Here is a 19,947-nt window from a genome sequence, read left to right as displayed (position 1 = left end):
TGAGTACTGTACCCTCCCCCCTCTCACTGAGTACTGTGCCCTCCCCACTCTCACTGAGTACTGTGCCCTCCCCCTCTCACTGAGTACTGTGCCCTCCCCCTCTCACTGAGTACTTTGCCCTCCCCCCTCTCACTGAGTACTGTGCCCTCCCCCCTCTCACTGAGTACTGTGCCCTCCCCCCTCTCACTGAGTACTGTGCCCTCCCCTCTCACTGAGTACTGTGCCCTCCCCCTCTCACTGAGTACTGTGTCCTCTCCCCTCTCACTGAGTACTGTGCCCTCCCCCATCTCACTGAGTACTGTGCCCCCCCTCTCACTGAGTACTGTGCCCTCCCCCTCTCAGTGAGTACTGTGCCCTCCCCCCTCTCACTGAGTACTGTGCCCTCCCCCTCTCACTGAGTACTGTGCCCTCCCCCTCTCACTGAGTACTGTGCCCAACCCCTCTCACTGAGTACTGTGCCCTCCCCCTCTCACTGAGTACTATGCCCTCCCCCTCTCACTGAGTACTGTGCCCTCCCCCTCTCACTGAGTACTGTGCCCTCCCCCTCTCACTGAGTACTGTGCCCTCCCCCTCTCACTGAGTACTGTGCCCTCCCCTCTCACTGAGTACTGTGCCCTCCCCCTCACTGAGTACTGTGCCCTCCCCCCTCTCACTGAGTACTGTGCCCTCCCCCCTCTCACTGAGTACTGTACCCTCCCCCTCTCACTGAGTACTGTGCCCTCCCCTCTCACTGAGTACTGTGCCCTCCCCCTCACTGAGTACTGTGCCCTCCCCCCTCTCACTGAATACTGTGCCCTCCCCCTCTCACTGAGTACTGTGCCCTCCCCTCTCTCACTGAGTACTGTGCCCTCCCCTCTCACTGAGTACTGTGCCCTCCCCCATCACTGAGTACTGTGCCCTCCCCCTCTCACTGAGTACTGTGCCCTCCCCCTTTCACTGAGTACTGTGCCCTCCCCCCTCTCACTGAGTACTGTGCCCTCCCCCTCTCACTGAGTACTGTGCCCTCCCCCCTCACTGAGTACTGTGCCCTCCCCCTCACTGAGTACTGTGCCCTCCCCCCTCTCACTGAGTACTGTCACCTCCCCCCTCCCTGAGTACTGTGTCCTCCCCATCTCACTGAGTACTTTGCCCTCCCCCCTCACTGAGTACTGTCAGAGGAGGCGCTGCAGGAGGAGACGCTGTAGGGGGTGGAGGTGCTGCAGGAGGAGGCGCTGAAGGAGGAGGAGGTGCTGCAGGAGGAGGCGCTGAAGGAGGAGGCGCTGCAGGAGGTGGAGGCGCTGCAGGAGGAGGAGGCGCTGCAGGAGGAGGAGGCGCTGCAGGAGGAGGCGCTGAAGGAGGAGGCGCTGCAGGAGGTGGAGGCGCTGCAGGAGGAGGAGGTGCTGCAGGAGGAGGAGGCGCTGCAGGAGCAGGCGCTGAAGGAGGAGGCGCTGCAGGAGGTGGAGGCGCTGCAGGAGGAAGAGGCGCTGCAGGAGGAGGCGCTGCAGGAGGATGAGGCGCTGCAGGGGGAAGAGGCGCTGCAGGCGGAGGCGCTGAAGGAGGAGGCGCTGCAGGAGGAGGAGGCGCTGCAGGAGGAGGCGCTGCAGGAGGAGGAGGCGCTGCAGGAGGAGGCGCTGCAGGAGGAGGAGGCGCTGCAGGTGGAGGAGGCGCTGCAGGAGGAGGCGCTGCAGGAGGAGGCGCTGCAGGAGGAGGAGGCGCTGCAGGAGGAGGAGGCGTTGCAGGAGGAGGAGGCGCTGCAGGAGGAGGAGGCGCTGCAGGAGGAGGCGCTGCAGGAGGAGGAGGTACTACAGGAGGAGGCGCTGCAGGAGGAGGAGGTGCTGCAGGAGGAGGAGGCGCTGCAGGAGGAGGCGCTGCAGGAGGAGGAGGCGCAGCAGGAGGAGGCGCTGCAGGAGGAGGAGGTGGCGCAGGAGGAGGCGCTGCAGGAGGAGGCGGCACTGCAGGAGGAGGTGGAGGCGCTGCAGGAGGAGGAGGCGATGCAGGAGGAGGAGGAGGCGCTGCAGGAGGAGGCGCTACAGGAGGAGGAGGCACTGCAGAAGGAGGCGCTGCAGGAGGAGGAGGCGTTGCAGGAGCAGGCGCTGCAGGAGGAGGTGGCGCTGCAGGAGGAGGCGCTGCAGGAGGAGGCGCAGCAGGAGGAGGCGCTGCAGGAGGAGGAGGCGCTGCAGGAGGAGGTGCTGCAGGAGGAGGAGGCGCTGCAGGAGGAGGCGCTGTAGGGGGAGGAGGTGCTGCAGGAGGAGGCGCTGAAGGAGGAGGAGGTGCTGCAGGAGGAGGCGCTGAAGGAGGAGGCGCTGAAGGAGGAGGCGCTGAAGGAGGAGGCGCTGTAGGGGGAGGAGGTGCTGCAGGAGGAGGCGCTGAAGGAGGAGGAGGTGCTGCAGGAGGAGGCGCTGCAGGAGGAGGCGCTGCAGGAGGAGGAGGCGCTGCAGGAGGAGGCGCTGCATGAGGAGGAGGTGCTGCAGGAGGAGGAGGCACTGCAGGAGGAGGCGCTGAAGGAGGAGGCGCTGCAGGAGGTGGAGGCGCTGCAGGAGGAGGAGGCGCTGCAGCAGGAGGAGGCGCTGCAGCAGGAGGAGGCGCTGCAGGAGGATGAGGCGCTGCAGGGGGAAGAGGCGCTGCAGGAGGAGGAGGCGCTGCAGGAGGATGAGGCGCTGCAGGGGGAAGAGGCGCTGCAGGAGGAGGAGGCGCTGCAGGAGGAGGCGCTGCAGGAGGAGGCGCTGCAGGAGGAGGCGCTGAAGGAGGAGGCGCTGCAGGAGGAGGAGGCGCTGCAGGAGGAGGAGGCGCTGCAGGAGGAGGCACTGCAGGAGGAGGAGGCGCTGCAGGAGGAGGAGGCGTTGCAGGAGGAGGAGGCGCTGCAGGAGGAGGCGCTGCAGGAGGAGGAGGCGCAGCAGGAGGAGGCGCAGCAGGAGGAGGCGCTGCAGGAGGAGGCGCTGCAGGAGGAGGAGGAGGCGCTGCAGGAGGAGGTGCTGCAGGAGGAGGCGCTGCAGGAGGAGGCGGCGCTGCAGGAGGAGGAGGCGCTGCAGGAGGAGGCGCTGCAGGAGGAGGAGGCGCTGCAGGAGGAGGCGCTGCAGGAGGAGGCGGCGCTGCAGGAGGAGGAGGAGGCGCTGCAGGAGGAGGCGCTGCAGGAGGAGGAGGCGATGCAGGAGGAGGAGGAGGCGCTGCAGGAGGAGGCGCTGCAGGAGGAGGAGGCGTTGCAGGAGGAGGCGCTGCAGGAGGAGGAGGTGCTGCAGGAGGAGGCGTTGCAGGAGGAGGCGCTGCAGGAGGAGGTGGCGCTGCAGGAGGAGGCACTGCAGGAGGAGGCGCTGCATGAGGAGGAGGCGCTGCAGGAGGAGGCGATGCAGGTACTCACTGAGTACTGTGCCCTCCCCCCTCACTGAGTACTGTGCCCTCCCCTCTCACTGAGTATTGTGCCCTCTCCCCTCACTGAGTACTGTGCCCTCCCCCTCTCCCTGAGTACTGTCACCTCCCCCCTGACTGAGTACTGTGCCCTCCCCCCCTCTCTGAGTACTGTGCCCTCCCCCTCTCACTGAGTACTGTGCCCTCCCCCTCTCACTGAGTACTGTGCCCTCCCCCTGACTGAGTACTGTGCCCTCCCCCCCTCTCTGAGTACTGTGCCCTCCCCCCTCTCACTGAGTACTGTGCCCTCCCCCTCTCACTGAGTACTGTGCCCTCCCCCTGACTGAGTACTGTGCCCTCCCCCCCTCTCTGAGTACTGTGCCCTCCCCCTCTCACTGAGTACTGTGCCATCCCCCCTCTCACTGAGTACTGTGCCCTCCCCCTCTCACTGAGTACTGTGCCCTCCCCCCTCTCACTGAGTACTGTGCCCTCCCCCTCTCACTGAGTACTGTGCCCTCCCCTCTCACTGAGTACTGTGCCCTCCCCCTCTCACTGAGTACTGTGCCCTCCCCCCTCACTGAGAACTATGCCCTCCCCCCTCACTGAGTACTGTGCCCTCCCCTCTCACTGAGTACTCTGCCCTCCCCCCCCTCACTGAGTACTGTGCCCTCCCCCCCCTCACTGAGTACTGTGCCCTCCCCCTCTCACTGAGGAGTAGATGCTGCAGGAGGAGGAGGCGCTGCAGGAGGAGGCGCTGCAGGAGGAGGAGGCGCTGCAGGAGGAGGGGGCGGTGCAGGAGGAGGCGCTGCAGAAGGAGGCGCAGGAGGAGGAGGGGGAGCTGCAGGAGGAGGCGCTGCAGGAGGAGGCGCAGGAGGAGGAGGAGGCGCTGCAGGAGGAGGAGGCGCTGCAGGAGGAGGCGCTGCAGAAGGAGGCGCTGCAGGAGGTGGAGGCGCTGCAGGAGGAGGTGCTGCAGGAGGAGGAGGCGCTGCAGGAGGAGGCGCTGAAGGAGGAGGCGCTGCAGGAGGTGGAGGCGCTGCAGGAGGAGGCGCTGCAGGAGGATGAGGCGCTGCAGGGGGAAGAGGCGCTGCAGGAGGAGGCGCTGCAGGAGGAGGAGGCGCTGCAGGAGGAGGAGGCGCTGCAGGAGGAGGCGCTGCAGGAGGAGGAGGCACTGCAGAAGGAGGCGCTGCAGGAGGAGGAGGCGTTGCAGGAGGAGGCGCTGCAGGAGGAGGAGGAGGCGCTGCAGGAGGAGGAGGCGCTGCAGGAGGAGGCGCTGCAGGAGGAGGCACTGCATGAGGAGGCGCTGCAGGAGGAGGAGGCGCTGCAGGAGGAGGTGCTGCAGGAGGAGGAGGCGCTGCAGGAGGAGGCGCTGCAGGAGGAGGAGGCGCTGCAGGAGGAGGCGCTGCAGGAGGAGGAGGTACTACAGGAGGAGGCGCTGCAGGAGGAGGAGGCACTGCAGGAGGAGGCGCTGCAGGAGGAGGAGGTGCTGCAGGAGGAGGAGGCGCTGCAGGAGGAGGCACTGCACGAGGAGGAGGTGGAGCAGGAGGAGGCGTTGCAGGAGGAGGCAGCGCTGCATGAGGAGGAGGCGATGCAGGAGGAGGAGGCGATGCAGGAGGAGGCGCAGCAGGAGGAGGCGCTGCAGGAGGAGGAGGTGGCGCAGGAGGAGGCGCTGCAGGAGGAGGCGGCGCTGCAGGAGGAGGAGGAGGCGCTGCAGGAGGAGGCGGTGCAGGAGGGAGGAGGAGGAGGCTCTGCCGGAGGAGGCGCTGCAGGAGGAGGCGCTGCAGGAGGAGGAGGCACTGCAGAAGGAGGCGCTGCAGGAGGAGGAGGCGTTGCAGGAGGAGGCGCTGCAGGAGGAGGTGGCGCTGCAGGAGGAGGAGGTGCTGCAGGAGGAGGCGCTGCAGGAGGAGGCACTGCAGGAGGAGGCGCTGCATGAGGAGGAGGCGCTGCAGGAGGAGGCGATGCAGGTACTCACTGAATACTGTGCCCTCCCCCCTCACTGAGTACTGTGCCCTCCCCTCTCACTGAGTATTGTGCCCTCTCCCCTCACTGAGTACTGTGCCCTCCCCCTCTCCCTGAGTACTGTCACCTCCCCCCTGACTGAGTACTGTGCCCTGCCCCCCTCTCTGAGTACTGTGCCCTCCCCCTCTCACTGAGTACTGTGCCCTCCCCCTCTCACTGAGTACTGTGCCCTCCCCCTCTCACTGAGGAGTAGGTGCTGCAGGAGGAGGAGGCGCTGCAGGAGGAGGAGGCGCTGCAGGAGGAGGAGGCGCTGCAGGAGGAGGGGGCGGTGCAGGAGGAGGCGCTGCAGAAGGAGGCGCAGGAGGAGGAGGGGGCGCTGCAGGAGGAGGCGCTGCAGGAGGAGGCACAGGAGGAGGAGGCGCTGCAGGAGGAGGAGGCGCTGCAGGAGGAGGCGCTGCAGGAGGAGGAGGCGCTGCAGGAGGAGGTGCTGCAGAAGGAGGCGCAGGAGGAGGAGGCGCTGCAGGAGGAGGAGGTGCTGCAGGAGGAGGAGGTGGCGCAGGAGGAGGCGCTGCAGGAGGAGGAGGTGGCGCAGGAGGAGGCGCTGCAGGAGGAGGCGATGCAGGAGGAGGAGGCGATGCAGGAGGAGGAGGAGGTGCTGCAGGAGGAGGAGGCGCTGCAGGAGGAGGAGGCACTGCAGGAGGAGGAGGTGCTGCAGGAGGAGGCGCTGCAGGAGGAGGCGCTGCAGGAGGAGGAGGCGCTGCAGGAGGAGGCGCTGCAGGAGGAGGAGGTGCTGCAGGAGGAGGCGCTGCAGGAGGAGGAGGCGCTGCAGGAGGAGGCGCTGCAGGAGGAGGCGTTGCAGGAGGAGGCGCTGCAGGAGGAGGCACTGCAGGAGGAGGAGGCGCTGCAGGAGGAGGCGCTGCAAGAGGAGGCGCTGCAGGAGGAGGCGCTGCAGGAGGAGGCGCTGCAGGAGGAGGAGGCGCTGCAGGAGGAGGAGGCACTGCTGGAGGAGGAGGCGCTGCAGGAGGAGGAGGCGCTGCAGGAGGAGGCGCTGCAGGAGGAGGAGGCACTGCTGGAGGAGGAGGCGCTGCAGGAGGAGGAGGCGCTGCAGGAGGAGGCGCTGCAGGAGGAGGCGCTGCAGGAGGAGGAGGCGCTGCAGGAGGAGGAGGCGCTGCAGGAGGAGGCGCTGCAGGAGGAGGCGCTGCAGGAGGAGGAGGCGCTGCAGGAGGAGGCGCTGCAGGAGGAGGAGGCGCTGCAGGAGGAGGCAGAGCAGGAGGAGGAGGCGATGCAGGAGGAGGTGCTGCAGGGGGAAGAGGCACTGCCGGAGGAGGCGCTGCAGGAGGAGGCGCTGCAGGAGGAGGCACTGCAGGAGGAGGTGGCGCTGCAGAAGGAGGAGGCGCTGCAGGAGGAGGCGCTGCAGGAGGAGGAGGCGCTGCAGGGGGAAGAGGCACTGCAGGAGGAGGCGCTGCAGGAGGAGGAGGCGCTGCAGGAGGAGGAGGAGGCGCTGCAGGAGGAGGCGCTGCAGGAGGAGGCGCAGCAGGAGGAGAAGGCGCTTCAGGAGGAGGCGCTGCAGGGGGAAGAGGCACTGCAGGAGGAGGCGCTGCAGGAGGAGGTGCTGCAGGAGGAGGAGGCGCTGCAGGAGGAGGTGCTGCAGGGGGAAGAGGCGCTGCAGGAGGTGGCGCTGCAGGAGGAGGTGGCGCTGCAGGAGGAGGCACAGCAGGAGGAGGAGGAGGCGCTGCAGGAGGAGGCGCTGCAGGAGGAGGAGGCGATGCAGGAGGAGGCGCTGCAGGAGGAGGCGCTGCAGGGGGAAGAGGCACTGCAGGAGGAGGTGGCGCTGCAGGAGGAGGAGGCGCTGCAGGAGGAGGCACTGCAGGAGGAGGAGGTGCTGCAGGAGGAGGCGCTGCAGAAGGAGGCGCTGCAAGAGGAGGAGGTGCTGCAGGAGGAGGCGCTGCAGAAGGAGGCGCTGCAGGAGGAGGAGGCGCTGCAGGAGGAGGAGGTGCTGCAGGAGGAGGCGCTGCAGGAGGAGGTGCTGCAGGAGGAGGAGGTGCTGCAGGAGGAGGCGCTGAAGGAGGAGGAGGTGCTGCAGGAGGAGGAGGCGCTGCCGGAGGAGGCACTGCAGGAGGAGGTGCTGCAAGAGGAGGAGGCGCTGCAGGAGGAGGAGGTGCTGCAGGAGGAGGAGGCGCTGCAGGAGGAGGCGCTGAAGGAGGAGGCGCTGCAGGAGGTGGAGGCGCTGCAGGAGGAGGCGCTGCAGGAGGATGAGGCGCTGCAGGAGGAGGAGGAGGCGCTGCAGGAGGAGGCGCTGCAGGAGGAGGAGGCGATGCAGGAGGAGGAGGAGGCGCTGCAGGAGGAGGCGCTGCAGGAGGAGGAGGCGTTGCAGGAGGAGGCGCTGCAGGAGGAGGAGGTGCTGCAGGAGGAGGCGCTGCGGGAGGAGGAGGCGTTGCAGGAGGAGGCGCTGCAGGAGGAGGAGGTGGCGCAGGAGGAGGCGTTGCAGGAGGAGGCAGCGCTGCAGGAGGAGGAGGAGGCGCTGCAGGAGGAGGCGCTGCAGGAGGAGGCGCTGCAGGAGGAGGCGCTGCAGGAGGAGGTGCTGCAGGAGGAGGAGGCGCTGCAGGAGGAGGAGGCGATGCAGGAGGAGGAGGCGATGCAGGAGGAGGAGGCGCAGCAGGAGGAGGCGCTGCAGGAGGAGGAGGTGGCGGAGGAGGAGGCGCTGCAGGAGGAGGCGGCGCTGCAGGAGGAGGAGGAGGCGCTGCAGGAGGAGGTGCTGCAGGAGGAGGAGGCGCTGCAGGAGGAGGAGGCGATGCAGGAGGAGGAGGTACTACAGGAGGAGGCGCTGCAGGAGGAGGAGGTGCTGCAGGAGGAGGAGGCGCTGCAGGAGGAGGCGCTGCAGGCGGAGGAGGTGCAGCAGGAGGAGGCGCTGCAGGAGGAGGAGGTGGCGCAGGAGGAGGCGCTGCAGGAGGAGACACTGCATGAGGAGGCGCTGCAGGAGGAGGAGGCGCTGCAGGAGGAGGCGCTGCAGGAGGAGGCGCTGCAGGAGGAGGAGGCGCTGCAGGAGGAGGAGGCGCTGCAGGAGGAGGAGGCGCTGCAGGAGGAGGCGCTGAAGGAGGAGGCGCTGCAGGAGGTGAAGGCGCTCCAGGAGGAGGAGGCGCTGCAGGAGGAGGTGCTGCAGGAGGAGGAGGCGCTGCAGGAGGAGGCGCTGCAGGAGGAGGAGGCGCTGCAGGAGGAGGAGGTACTACAGGAGGAGGCGCAGCAGGAGGAGGAGGCACTGCAGGAGGAGGCGCAGCAGGAGGAGGAGGCACTGCAGGAGGAGGCGCTGCAGGAGGAGGAGGTGCTGCAGGAGGAGGAGGGGCTGCAGGAGGAGGTACTGCAGGAGGAGGAGGTGGCGCAGGAGAGAGGCGTTGCAGGAGGAGGCAGCGCTGCAGGAGGAGGAGGAGGCGCTGCAGGAGGAGGAGGCGCTGCAGGAGGAGGAGGCGCTGCAGGAGGAGGAGGCGCTGCAGGAGGAGGCGCTGCAGGAGGAGGCGCTGCAGGAGGAGGAGGCGCTGCAGGAGGAGGAGGCGCTGCAGGAGGAGGAGGCGCTGCAGGAGGAGGCGCTGAAGGAGGAGGCGCTGCAGGAGGTGAAGGCGCTCCAGGAGGAGGAGGCGCTGCAGGAGGAGGTGCTGCAGGAGGAGGAGGCGCTGCAGGAGGAGGCGCTGCAGGAGGAGGAGGCGCTGCAGGAGGAGGAGGTACTACAGGAGGAGGCGCAGCAGGAGGAGGAGGCACTGCAGGAGGAGGCGCTGCAGGAGGAGGAGGTGCTGCAGGAGGAGGAGGGGCTGCAGGAGGAGGTACTGCAGGAGGAGGAGGTGGCGCAGGAGGAGGCGTTGCAGGAGGAGGCAGCGCTGCAGGAGGAGGAGGAGGCGCTGCAGGAGGAGGAGGCGCTGCAGGAGGAGGAGGCGATGCAGGAGGAGGAGGCGCAGCAGGAGGAGGCGCTGCAGGAGGAGGAGGTGGCGCAGGAGGAGGCGCTGCAGGAGGAGGCGTCGCTGCAGGAGGAGGAGGAGGCGCTGCAGGAGGAGGCGCTGCAGGAGGAGGCGCTGCAGGAGGAGGTGCTGCAGGAAGAGGAGGCGCTGCAGGAGGAGGAGGCGATGCAGGAGGAGGAGGCGCTGCAGGAGGAGGCGGCGCTGCAGGAGGAGGCGCTGCAGGAGGAGGTGCTGCAGGAGGAGGAGGCGCTGCAGGAGGAGGAGGCGATGCAGGAGGAGGAGGTACTACAGGAGGAGGCGCTGCAGGAGGAGGAGGTGCTGCAGGAGGAGGAGGCGCTGCAGGAGGAGGCGCTGCAGGCGGAGGAGGTGCAGCAGGAGGAGGCGCTGCAGGAGGAGGAGGTGGCGCAGGAGGAGGCGCTGCAGGAGGAGACACTGCATGAGGAGGCGCTGCAGGAGGAGGAGGCGCTGCAGGAGGAGGCGCTGCAGGAGGAGGCGCTGCAGGAGGAGGAGGCGCTGCAGGAGGAGGAGGCGCTGCAGGAGGAGGAGGCGCTGCAGGAGGAGGCGCTGAAGGAGGAGGCGCTGCAGGAGGTGGAGGCGCTCCAGGAGGAGGAGGCGCTGCAGGAGGAGGTGCTGCAGGAGGAGGAGGCGCTGCAGGAGGAGGCGCTGCAGGAGGAGGAGGCGCTGCAGGAGGAGGAGGTACTACAGGAGGAGGCGCAGCAGGAGGAGGAGGCACTGCAGGAGGAGGCGCTGCAGGAGGAGGAGGTGCTGCAGGAGGAGGAGGGGCTGCAGGAGGAGGTACTGCAGGAGGAGGAGGTGGCGCAGGAGGAGGCGTTGCAGGAGGAGGCAGCGCTGCAGGAGGAGGAGGAGGCGCTGCAGGAGGAGGAGGCGCTGCAGGAGGAGGAGGCGATGCAGGAGGAGGAGGCGCAGCAGGAGGAGGCGCTGCAGGAGGAGGAGGTGGCGCAGGAGGAGGCGCTGCAGGAGGAGGCGTCGCTGCAGGAGGAGGAGGAGGCGCTGCAGGAGGAGGCGCTGCAGGAGGAGGCGCTGCAGGAGGAGGTGCTGCAGGAAGAGGAGGCGCTGCAGGAGGAGGAGGCGATGCAGGAGGAGGAGGCGCTGCAGGAGGAGGCGGCGCTGCAGGAGGAGGAGGAGGCGCTGCCGGAGGAGGCACTGCAGGAGGAGGCGCTGCAGGAGGAGGAGGCACTGCAGAAGGAGGCGCTGCAGGAGGAGGCGTTGCAGGAGGAGGCGCTGCAGGAGGAGGTGGCGCTGCAGGAGGAGGAGGTGCTGCAGGAGGAGGCGCTGCAGGAGGAGGCACTGCAGGAGGAGGCGCTGCATGAGGAGGAGGCGCTGCAGGAGGAGGCGATGCAGGTACTCACTGAGTACTGTGCCCTCCCCCCTCACTGAGTACTGTGCCCTCCCCTCTCACTGAGTATTGTGCCCTCTCCCCTCACTGAGTACTGTGCCCTCCCCCTCTCCCTGAGTACTGTCACCTCCCCCCTGACTGAGTACTGTGCCCTCCCCCCCTCTCTGAGGACTGTGCCCTCCCCCTCTCACTGAGTACTGTGCCCTCCCCCCTCACTGAGAACTGTGCACTCCCCCCTCACTGAGTACTGTGCCCTCCCCCCTCACTGAGTACTGTGCCCTCCCCCTCTCACTGAGTACTGTGCCCTCCCCCCTCTCACTGAGTACTGTGCCCTCCCCCCTCACTGAGTACTGTGCCCTCCCCCTCTCACTGAGTACTGTGCCCTCCCCCCTCTCACTGAGTACTGTGCCCTCCCCCTCTTACTGAGTACTGTGCCCTCCCCCTCTCACTGAGGAGTAGGTGCTGCAGGAGGAGGAGGCGCTGCAGGAGGAGGCGCTGCAGGAGGAGGAGGCGCTGCAGGAGGAGGAGGCGCTGCAGGAGGAGGGGGCGGTGCAGGAGGAGGCGCTGCAGAAGGAGGCGCAGGAGGAGGAGGGGGCGCTGCAGGAGGAGGCGCTGCAGGAGGAGGCACAGGAGGAGGAGGAGGCGCTGCCGGAGGAGGAGGCGCTGCAGGAGGAGGCGCTGCAGGAGGAGGAGGCGCTGCAGGAGGAGGCGCTGCAGAAGGAGGCGCAGGAGGAGGAGGCGCTGCAGGAGGAGGAGGTGCTGCAGGAGGAGGAGGTGGCGCAGGAGGAGGTGCTGCAGGAGGAGGAGGTGGCGCAGGAGGAGGCGCTGCAGGAGGAGGCGCTGCAGGAGGAGGAGGCGACGCAGGAGGAGGAGGAGGTGCTGCAGGAGGAGGAGGCGCTGCAGGAGGAGGAGGCACTGCAGGAGGAGGAGGTGCTGCAGGAGGAGGCGCTGCAGGAGGAGGCGCTGCAGGAGGAGGAGGCGCTGCAGGAGAAGGAGGTGCTGCAGGAGGAGGCGCTGCAGGAGGAGGAGGCGCTGCAGGAGGAGGCGCTGCAGGAGGAGGCGCTGCAGGAGGAGGCGCTGCAGGAGGAGGCACTGCAGGAGGAGGAGGCGCTGCAGGAGGAGGCGCTGCAAGAGGAGGCGCTGCAGGAGGAGGCGCTGCAGGAGGAGGCGCTGCAGGAGGAGGAGGCGCTGCAGGAGGAGGAGGCGCTGCAGGAGGAGGCGCTGCAGGAGGAGGAGGCGCTGCAGGAGGAGGAGGCACTGCTGGAGGAGGAGGCGCTGCAGGAGGAGGAGGCGCTGCAGGAGGAGGAGGCGCTGCAGGAGGAGGAGGCACTGCTGGAGGAGGAGGCGCTGCAGGAGGAGGCGCTGCAGGAGGAGGTGCTGCAGGAGGAGGAGGCGCTGCAGGAGGAGGCGCTGTAGGGGGAGGAGGTGCTGCAGGAGGAGGCGCTGAAGGAGGAGGAGGTGCTGCAGGAGGAGGCGCTGAAGGAGGAGGCGCTGAAGGAGGAGGCGCTGAAGGAGGAGGCGCTGTAGGGGGAGGAGGTGCTGCAGGAGGAGGCGCTGAAGGAGGAGGAGGTGCTGCAGGAGGAGGCGCTGCAGGAGGAGGCGCTGCAGGAGGAGGAGGCGCTGCAGGAGGAGGCGCTGCATGAGGAGGAGGTGCTGCAGGAGGAGGAGGCACTGCAGGAGGAGGCGCTGAAGGAGGAGGCGCTGCAGGAGGTGGAGGCGCTGCAGGAGGAGGAGGCGCTGCAGCAGGAGGAGGCGCTGCAGGAGGATGAGGCGCTGCAGGGGGAAGAGGCGCTGCAGGAGGAGGAGGCGCTGCAGGAGGATGAGGCGCTGCAGGGGGAAGAGGCGCTGCAGGAGGAGGAGGCGCTGCAGGAGGAGGCGCTGCAGGAGGAGGCGCTGCAGGAGGAGGCGCTGAAGGAGGAGGCGCTGCAGGAGGAGGAGGCGCTGCAGGAGGAGGAGGCGCTGCAGGAGGAGGCACTGCAGGAGGAGGAGGCGCTGCAGGAGGAGGAGGCGTTGCAGGAGGAGGAGGCGCTGCAGGAGGAGGCGCTGCAGGAGGAGGAGGCGCAGCAGGAGGAGGCGCAGCAGGAGGAGGCGCTGCAGGAGGAGGCGCTGCAGGAGGAGGAGGAGGCGCTGCAGGAGGAGGTGCTGCAGGAGGAGGCGCTGCAGGAGGAGGCGGCGCTGCAGGAGGAGGAGGCGCTGCAGGAGGAGGCGCTGCAGGAGGAGGAGGCGCTGCAGGAGGAGGCGCTGCAGGAGGAGGCGGCGCTGCAGGAGGAGGAGGAGGCGCTGCAGGAGGAGGCGCTGCAGGAGGAGGAGGCGATGCAGGAGGAGGAGGAGGCGCTGCAGGAGGAGGCGCTGCAGGAGGAGGAGGCGTTGCAGGAGGAGGCGCTGCAGGAGGAGGAGGTGCTGCAGGAGGAGGCGTTGCAGGAGGAGGCGCTGCAGGAGGAGGTGGCGCTGCAGGAGGAGGCACTGCAGGAGGAGGCGCTGCATGAGGAGGAGGCGCTGCAGGAGGAGGCGATGCAGGTACTCACTGAGTACTGTGCCCTCCCCCCTCACTGAGTACTGTGCCCTCCCCTCTCACTGAGTATTGTGCCCTCTCCCTCACTGAGTACTGTGCCCTCCCCCTCTCCCTGAGTACTGTCACCTCCCCCCTGACTGAGTACTGTGCCCTCCCCCCTCTCTGAGTACTGTGCCCTCCCCCTCTCACTGAGTACTGTGCCCTCCCCCTCTCACTGAGTACTGTGCCCTCCCCCTGACTGAGTACTGTGCCCTCCCCCCCTCTCTGAGTACTGTGCCCTCCCCCCTCTCACTGAGTACTGTGCCCTCCCCCTCTCACTGAGTACTGTGCCCTCCCCCTGACTGAGTACTGTGCCCTCCCCCCCTCTCTGAGTACTGTGCCCTCCCCCTCTCACTGAGTACTGTGCCATCCCCCCTCTCACTGAGTACTGTGCCCTCCCCCTCTCACTGAGTACTGTGCCCTCCCCCCTCTCACTGAGTACTGTGCCCTCCCCCTCTCACTGAGTACTGTGCCCTCCCCTCTCACTGAGTACTGTGCCCTCCCCCTCTCACTGAGTACTGTGCCCTCCCCCCTCACTGAGAACTATGCCCTCCCCCCTCACTGAGTACTGTGCCCTCCCCTCTCACTGAGTACTCTGCCCTCCCCCCCCTCACTGAGTACTGTGCCCTCCCCCCCCTCACTGAGTACTGTGCCCTCCCCCTCTCACTGAGGAGTAGATGCTGCAGGAGGAGGAGGCGCTGCAGGAGGAGGCGCTGCAGGAGGAGGAGGCGCTGCAGGAGGAGGGGGCGGTGCAGGAGGAGGCGCTGCAGAAGGAGGCGCAGGAGGAGGAGGGGGAGCTGCAGGAGGAGGCGCTGCAGGAGGAGGCGCAGGAGGAGGAGGAGGCGCTGCAGGAGGAGGAGGCGCTGCAGGAGGAGGCGCTGCAGAAGGAGGCGCTGCAGGAGGTGGAGGCGCTGCAGGAGGAGGTGCTGCAGGAGGAGGAGGTGCTGCAGGAGGAGGCGCTGAAGGAGGAGGCGCTGCAGGAGGTGGAGGCGCTGCAGGAGGAGGCGCTGCAGGAGGATGAGGCGCTGCAGGGGGAAGAGGCGCTGCAGGAGGAGGCGCTGCAGGAGGAGGAGGCGCTGCAGGAGGAGGAGGCGCTGCAGGAGGAGGCGCTGCAGGAGGAGGAGGCACTGCAGAAGGAGGCGCTGCAGGAGGAGGAGGCGTTGCAGGAGGAGGCGCTGCAGGAGGAGGAGGAGGCGCTGCAGGAGGAGGAGGCGCTGCAGGAGGAGGCGCTGCAGGAGGAGGCACTGCATGAGGAGGCGCTGCAGGAGGAGGAGGCGCTGCAGGAGGAGGTGCTGCAGGAGGAGGAGGCGCTGCAGGAGGAGGCGCTGCAGAGGAGGAGGCGCTGCAGGAGGAGGCGCTGCAGGAGGAGGAGGTACTACAGGAGGAGGCGCTGCAGGAGGAGGAGGCACTGCAGGAGGAGGCGCTGCAGGAGGAGGAGGTGCTGCAGGAGGAGGAGGCGCTGCAGGAGGAGGCACTGCACGAGGAGGAGGTGGAGCAGGAGGAGGCGTTGCAGGAGGAGGCAGCGCTGCATGAGGAGGAGGCGATGCAGGAGGAGGAGGCGATGCAGGAGGAGGCGCAGCAGGAGGAGGCGCTGCAGGAGGAGGAGGTGGCGCAGGAGGAGGCGCTGCAGGAGGAGGCGGCGCTGCAGGAGGAGGAGGAGGCGCTGCAGGAGGAGGCGGTGCAGGAGGGAGGAGGAGGAGGCTCTGCCGGAGGAGGCGCTGCAGGAGGAGGCGCTGCAGGAGGAGGAGGCACTGCAGAAGGAGGCGCTGCAGGAGGAGGAGGCGTTGCAGGAGGAGGCGCTGCAGGAGGAGGTGGCGCTGCAGGAGGAGGAGGTGCTGCAGGAGGAGGCGCTGCAGGAGGAGGCACTGCAGGAGGAGGCGCTGCATGAGGAGGAGGCGCTGCAGGAGGAGGCGATGCAGGTACTCACTGAGTACTGTGCCCACCCCCCTCACTGAGAACTGTGCCCTCCCCTCTCACTGAGTATTGTGCCCTCTCCCCTCACTGAGTACTGTGCCCTCCCCCTCTCCCTGAGTACTGTCACCTCCCCCCTGACTGAGTACTGTGCCCTGCCCCCCTCTCTGAGTACTGTGCCCTCCCCCTCTCACTGAGTACTGTGCCCTCCCCCTCTCACTGAGTACTGTGCCCTCCCCCTCTCACTGAGGAGTAGGTGCTGCAGGAGGAGGAGGCGCTGCAGGAGGAGGAGGCGCTGCAGGAGGAGGAGGCGCTGCAGGAGGAGGGGGCGGTGCAGGAGGAGGCGCTGCAGAAGGAGGCGCAGGAGGAGGAGGGGGCGCTGCAGGAGGAGGCGCTGCAGGAGGAGGCACAGGAGGAGGAGGCGCTGCAGGAGGAGGAGGCGCTGCAGGAGGAGGCGCTGCAGGAGGAGGAGGCGCTGCAGGAGGAGGTGCTGCAGAAGGAGGCGCAGGAGGAGGAGGCGCTGCAGGAGGAGGAGGTGCTGCAGGAGGAGGAGGTGGCGCAGGAGGAGGCGCTGCAGGAGGAGGAGGTGGCGCAGGAGGAGGCGCTGCAGGAGGAGGCGATGCAGGAGGAGGAGGCGATGCAGGAGGAGGAGGAGGTGCTGCAGGAGGAGGAGGCGCTGCAGGAGGAGGAGGCACTGCAGGAGGAGGAGGTGCTGCAGGAGGAGGCGCTGCAGGAGGAGGCGCTGCAGGAGGAGGAGGCGCTGCAGGAGGAGGCGCTGCAGGAGGAGGAGGTGCTGCAGGAGGAGGCGCTGCAGGAGGAGGAGGCGCTGCAGGAGGAGGCGCTGCAGGAGGAGGCGTTGCAGGAGGAGGCGCTGCAGGAGGAGGCACTGCAGGAGGAGGAGGCGCTGCAGGAGGAGGCGCTGCAAGAGGAGGCGCTGCAGGAGGAGGCGCTGCAGGAGGAGGCGCTGCAGGAGGAGGAGGCGCTGCAGGAGGAGGAGGCACTGCTGGAGGAGGAGGCGCTGCAGGAGGAGGAGGCGCTGCAGGAGGAGGCGCTGCAGGAGGAGGAGGCACTGCTGGAGCAGGAGGCGCTGCAGGAGGAGGAGGCGCTGCAGGAGGAGGCGCTGCAGGAGGAGGCGCTGCAGGAGGAGGAGGCGCTGCAGGAGGAGGCGCTGCAGGAGGAGGCGCTGCAGGAGGAGGAGGCGCTGCAGGAGGAGGCGCTGCAGGAGGAGGAGGCGCTGCAGGAGGAGGCAGAGCAGGAGGAGGAGGCGATGCAGGAGGAGGTGCTGCAGGGGGAAGAGGCACTGCCGGAGGAGGCGCTGCAGGAGGAGGCGCTGCAGGAGGAGGCACTGCAGGAGGAGGTGGCGCTGCAGAAGGAGGAGGCGCTGCAGGAGGAGGCGCTGCAGGAGGAGGAGGCGCTGCAGGGGGAAGAGGCACTGCAGGAGGAGGCGCTGCAGGAGGAGGAGGCGCTGCAGGAGGAGGAGGAGGCGCTGCAGGAGGAGGCGCTGCAGGAGGAGGCGCAGCAGGAGGAGAAGGCGCTTCAGGAGGAGGCGCTGCAGGGGGAAGAGGCACTGCAGGAGGAGGCGCTGCAGGAGGAGGTGCTGCAGGAGGAGGAGGCGCTGCAGGAGGAGGTGCTGCAGGGGGAAGAGGCGCTGCAGGAGGTGGCGCTGCAGGAGGAGGTGGCACTGCAGGAGGAGGCACAGCAGGAGGAGGAGGAGGCGCTGCAGGAGGAGGCGATGCAGGAGGAGGAGGAGGCGCTGCAGGAGGAGGCGCTGCAGGAGGAGGAGGCGATGCAGGAGGAGGCGCTGCAGGAGGAGGCGCTGCAGGGGGAAGAGGCACTGCAGGAGGAGGTGGCGCTGCAGGAGGAGGAGGCGCCAGGAGGAGGCACTGCAGGAGGAGGAGGTGCTGCAGGAGGAGGCGCTGCAGAAGGAGGCGCTGCAAGAGGAGGAGGTGCTGCAGGAGGAGGCGCTGCAGAAGGAGGCGCTGCAGGAGGAGGAGGCGCTGCAGGAGGAGGAGGTGCTGCAGGAGGAGGCGCTGCAGGAGGAGGTGCTGCAGGAGGAGGAGGTGCTGCAGGAGGAGGCGCTGAAGGAGGAGGAGGTGCTGCAGGAGGAGGAGGCGCTGCCGGAGGAGGCACTGCAGGAGGAGGTGCTGCAAGAGGAGGAGGCGCTGCAGGAGGAGGAGGTGCTGCAGGAGGAGGAGGCGCTGCAGGAGGAGGCGCTGAAGGAGGAGGCGCTGCAGGAGGTGGAGGCGCTGCAGGAGGAGGCGCTGCAGGAGGATGAGGCGCTGCAGGGGGAAGAGGCGCTGCAGGAGGAGGCGCTGCAGGAGGAGGAGGCGCTGCAGGAGGAGGAGGAGGCGCTGCAGGAGGAGGCGCTGCAGGAGGAGGAGGCGATGCAGGAGGAGGAGGAGGCGCTGCAGGAGGAGGCGCTGCAGGAGGAGGAGGCGTTGCAGGAGGAGGCGCTGCAGGAGGAGGAGGTGCTGCAGGAGGAGGCGCTGCGGGAGGAGGAGGCGTTGCAGGAGGAGGCGCTGCAGGAGGAGGAGGTGGCGCAGGAGGAGGCGTTGCAGGAGGAGGCAGCGCTGCAGGAGGAGGAGGAGGCGCTGCAGGAGGAGGTGCTGCAGGAGGAGGCGCTGCAGGAGGAGGCGCTGCAGGAGGAGGTGCTGCAGGAGGAGGAGGCGCTGCAGGAGGAGGAGGCGATGCAGGAGGAGGAGGCGATGCAGGAGGAGGAGGCGCAGCAGGAGGAGGCGCTGCAGGAGGAGGAGGTGGCGGAGGAGGAGGCGCTGCAGGAGGAGGCGGCGCTGCAGGAGGAGGAGGAGGCGCTGCAGGAGGAGGTGCTGCAGGAGGAGGAGGCGCTGCAGGAGGAGGAGGCGATGCAGGAGGAGGAGGTACTACAGGAGGAGGCGCTGCAGGAGGAGGAGGTGCTGCAGGAGGAGGAGGCGCTGCAGGAGGAGGCGCTGCAGGCGGAGGAGGTGCAGCAGGAGGAGGCGCTGCAGGAGGAGGAGGTGGCGCAGGAGGAGGCGCTGCAGGAGGAGACACTGCATGAGGAGGCGCTGCAGGAGGAGGAGGCGCTGCAGGAGGAGGCGCTGCAGGAGGAGGCGCTGCAGGAGGAGGAGGCGCTGCAGGAGGAGGAGGCGCTGCAGGAGGAGGAGGCGCTGCAGGAGGAGGCGCTGAAGGAGGAGGCGCTGCAGGAGGTGGAGGCGCTCCAGGAGGAGGAGGCGCTGCAGGAGGAGGTGCTGCAGGAGGAGGAGGCGCTGCAGGAGGAGGCGCTGCAGGAGGAGGCGCTGCAGGAGGAGGAGGCGCTGCAGGAGGAGGAGGTACTACAGGAGGAGGCGCAGCAGGAGGAGGAGGCACTGCAGGAGGAGGCGCTGCAGGAGGAGGAGGTGCTGCAGGAGGAGGAGGGGCTGCAGGAGGAGGTACTGCAGGAGGAGGAGGTGGCGCAGGAGGAGGCGTTGCAGGAGGAGGCAGCGCTGCAGGAGGAGGAGGAGGCGCTGCAGGAGGAGGAGGCGCTGCAGGAGGAGGAGCCCGATGCAGGAGGAGGAGGCGCAGCAGGAGGAGGCGCTGCAGGAGGAGGAGGTGGCGCAGGAGGAGGCGCTGCAGGAGGAGGCGTCGCTGCAGGAGGAGGAGGAGGCGCTGCAGGAGGAGGCGCTGCAGGAGGAGGCTCTGCAGGAGGAGGTGCTGCAGGAAGAGGAGGCGCTGCAGGAGGAGGAGGCGATGCAGGAGGAGGAGGCGCTGCAGGAGGAGGCGGCGCTGCAGGAGGAGGAGGAGGCGCTGCCGGAGGAGGCACTGCAGGAGGAGGCGCTGCAGGAGGAGGAGGCACTGCAGAAGGAGGCGCTGCAGGAGGAGGCGTTGCAGGAGGAGGCGCTGCAGGAGGAGGTGGCGCTGCAGGAGGAGGAGGTGCTGCAGGAGGAGGCGCTGCAGGAGGAGGCACTGCAGGAGGAGGCGCTGCATGAGGAGGAGGCGCTGCAGGAGGAGGCGATGCAGGTACTCACTGAGTACTGTGCCCTCCCCCCTCACTGAGTACTGTGCCCTCCCCTCTCACTGAGTATTGTGCCCTCTCCCCTCACTGAGTACTGTGCCCTCCCCCTCTCCCTGAGTACTGTCACCTCCCCCCTGACTGAGTACTGTGCCCTCCCCCCCTCTCTGAGGACTGTGCCCTCCCCCTCTCACTGAGTACTGTGCCCTCCCCCCCTCACTGAGAACTGTGCACTCCCCCCTCACTGAGTACTGTGCCCTCCCCCCTCACTGAGTACTGTGCCCTCCCCCTCTCACTGAGTACTGTGCCCTCCCCCCTCTCACTGAGTACTGTGCCCTCCCCCCTCACTGAGTACTGTGCCCTCCCCCTCTCACTGAGTACTGTGCCCTCCCCCCTCTCACTGAGTACTGTGCCCTCCCCCTCTTACTGAGTACTGTGCCCTCCCCCTCTCACTGAGGAGTAGGTGCTGCAGGAGGAGGAGGCGCTGCAGGAGGAGGCGCTGCAGGAGGAGGAGGCGCTGCAGGAGGAGGAGGCGCTGCAGGAGGAGGGGGCGGCGTGCAGGAGGAGGCGCTGCAGAAGGAGGCGCAGGAGGAGGAGGGGGCGCTGCAGGAGGAGGCGCTGCAGGAGGAGGCACAGGAGGAGGAGGAGGCGCTGCCGGAGGAGGAGGCGCTGCAGGAGGAGGCGCTGCAGGAGGAGGAGGCGCTGCAGGAGGAGGCGCTGCAGAAGGAGGCGCAGGAGGAGGAGGCGCTGCAGGAGGAGGAGGTGCTGCAGGAGGAGGAGGTGGGCGCAGGAGGAGGTGCTGCAGGAGGAGGAGGTGGCGCAGGAGGAGGCGCTGCAGGAGGAGGCGCTGCAGGAGGAGGAGGCGACGCAGGAGGAGGAGGAGGTGCTGCAGGAGGAGGAGGCGCTGCAGGAGGAGGAGGCACTGCAGGAGGAGGAGGTGCTG

The sequence above is a fragment of the Ascaphus truei genome, unplaced genomic scaffold (assembly GCF_040206685.1).
Source record: "Ascaphus truei isolate aAscTru1 unplaced genomic scaffold, aAscTru1.hap1 HAP1_SCAFFOLD_946, whole genome shotgun sequence".
Classification (NCBI taxonomy): domain Eukaryota; kingdom Metazoa; phylum Chordata; class Amphibia; order Anura; family Ascaphidae; genus Ascaphus; species Ascaphus truei.
The sequence above is the reverse complement of the archived record's forward strand: the minus strand, read 5'-3'. Positions refer to the sequence as shown.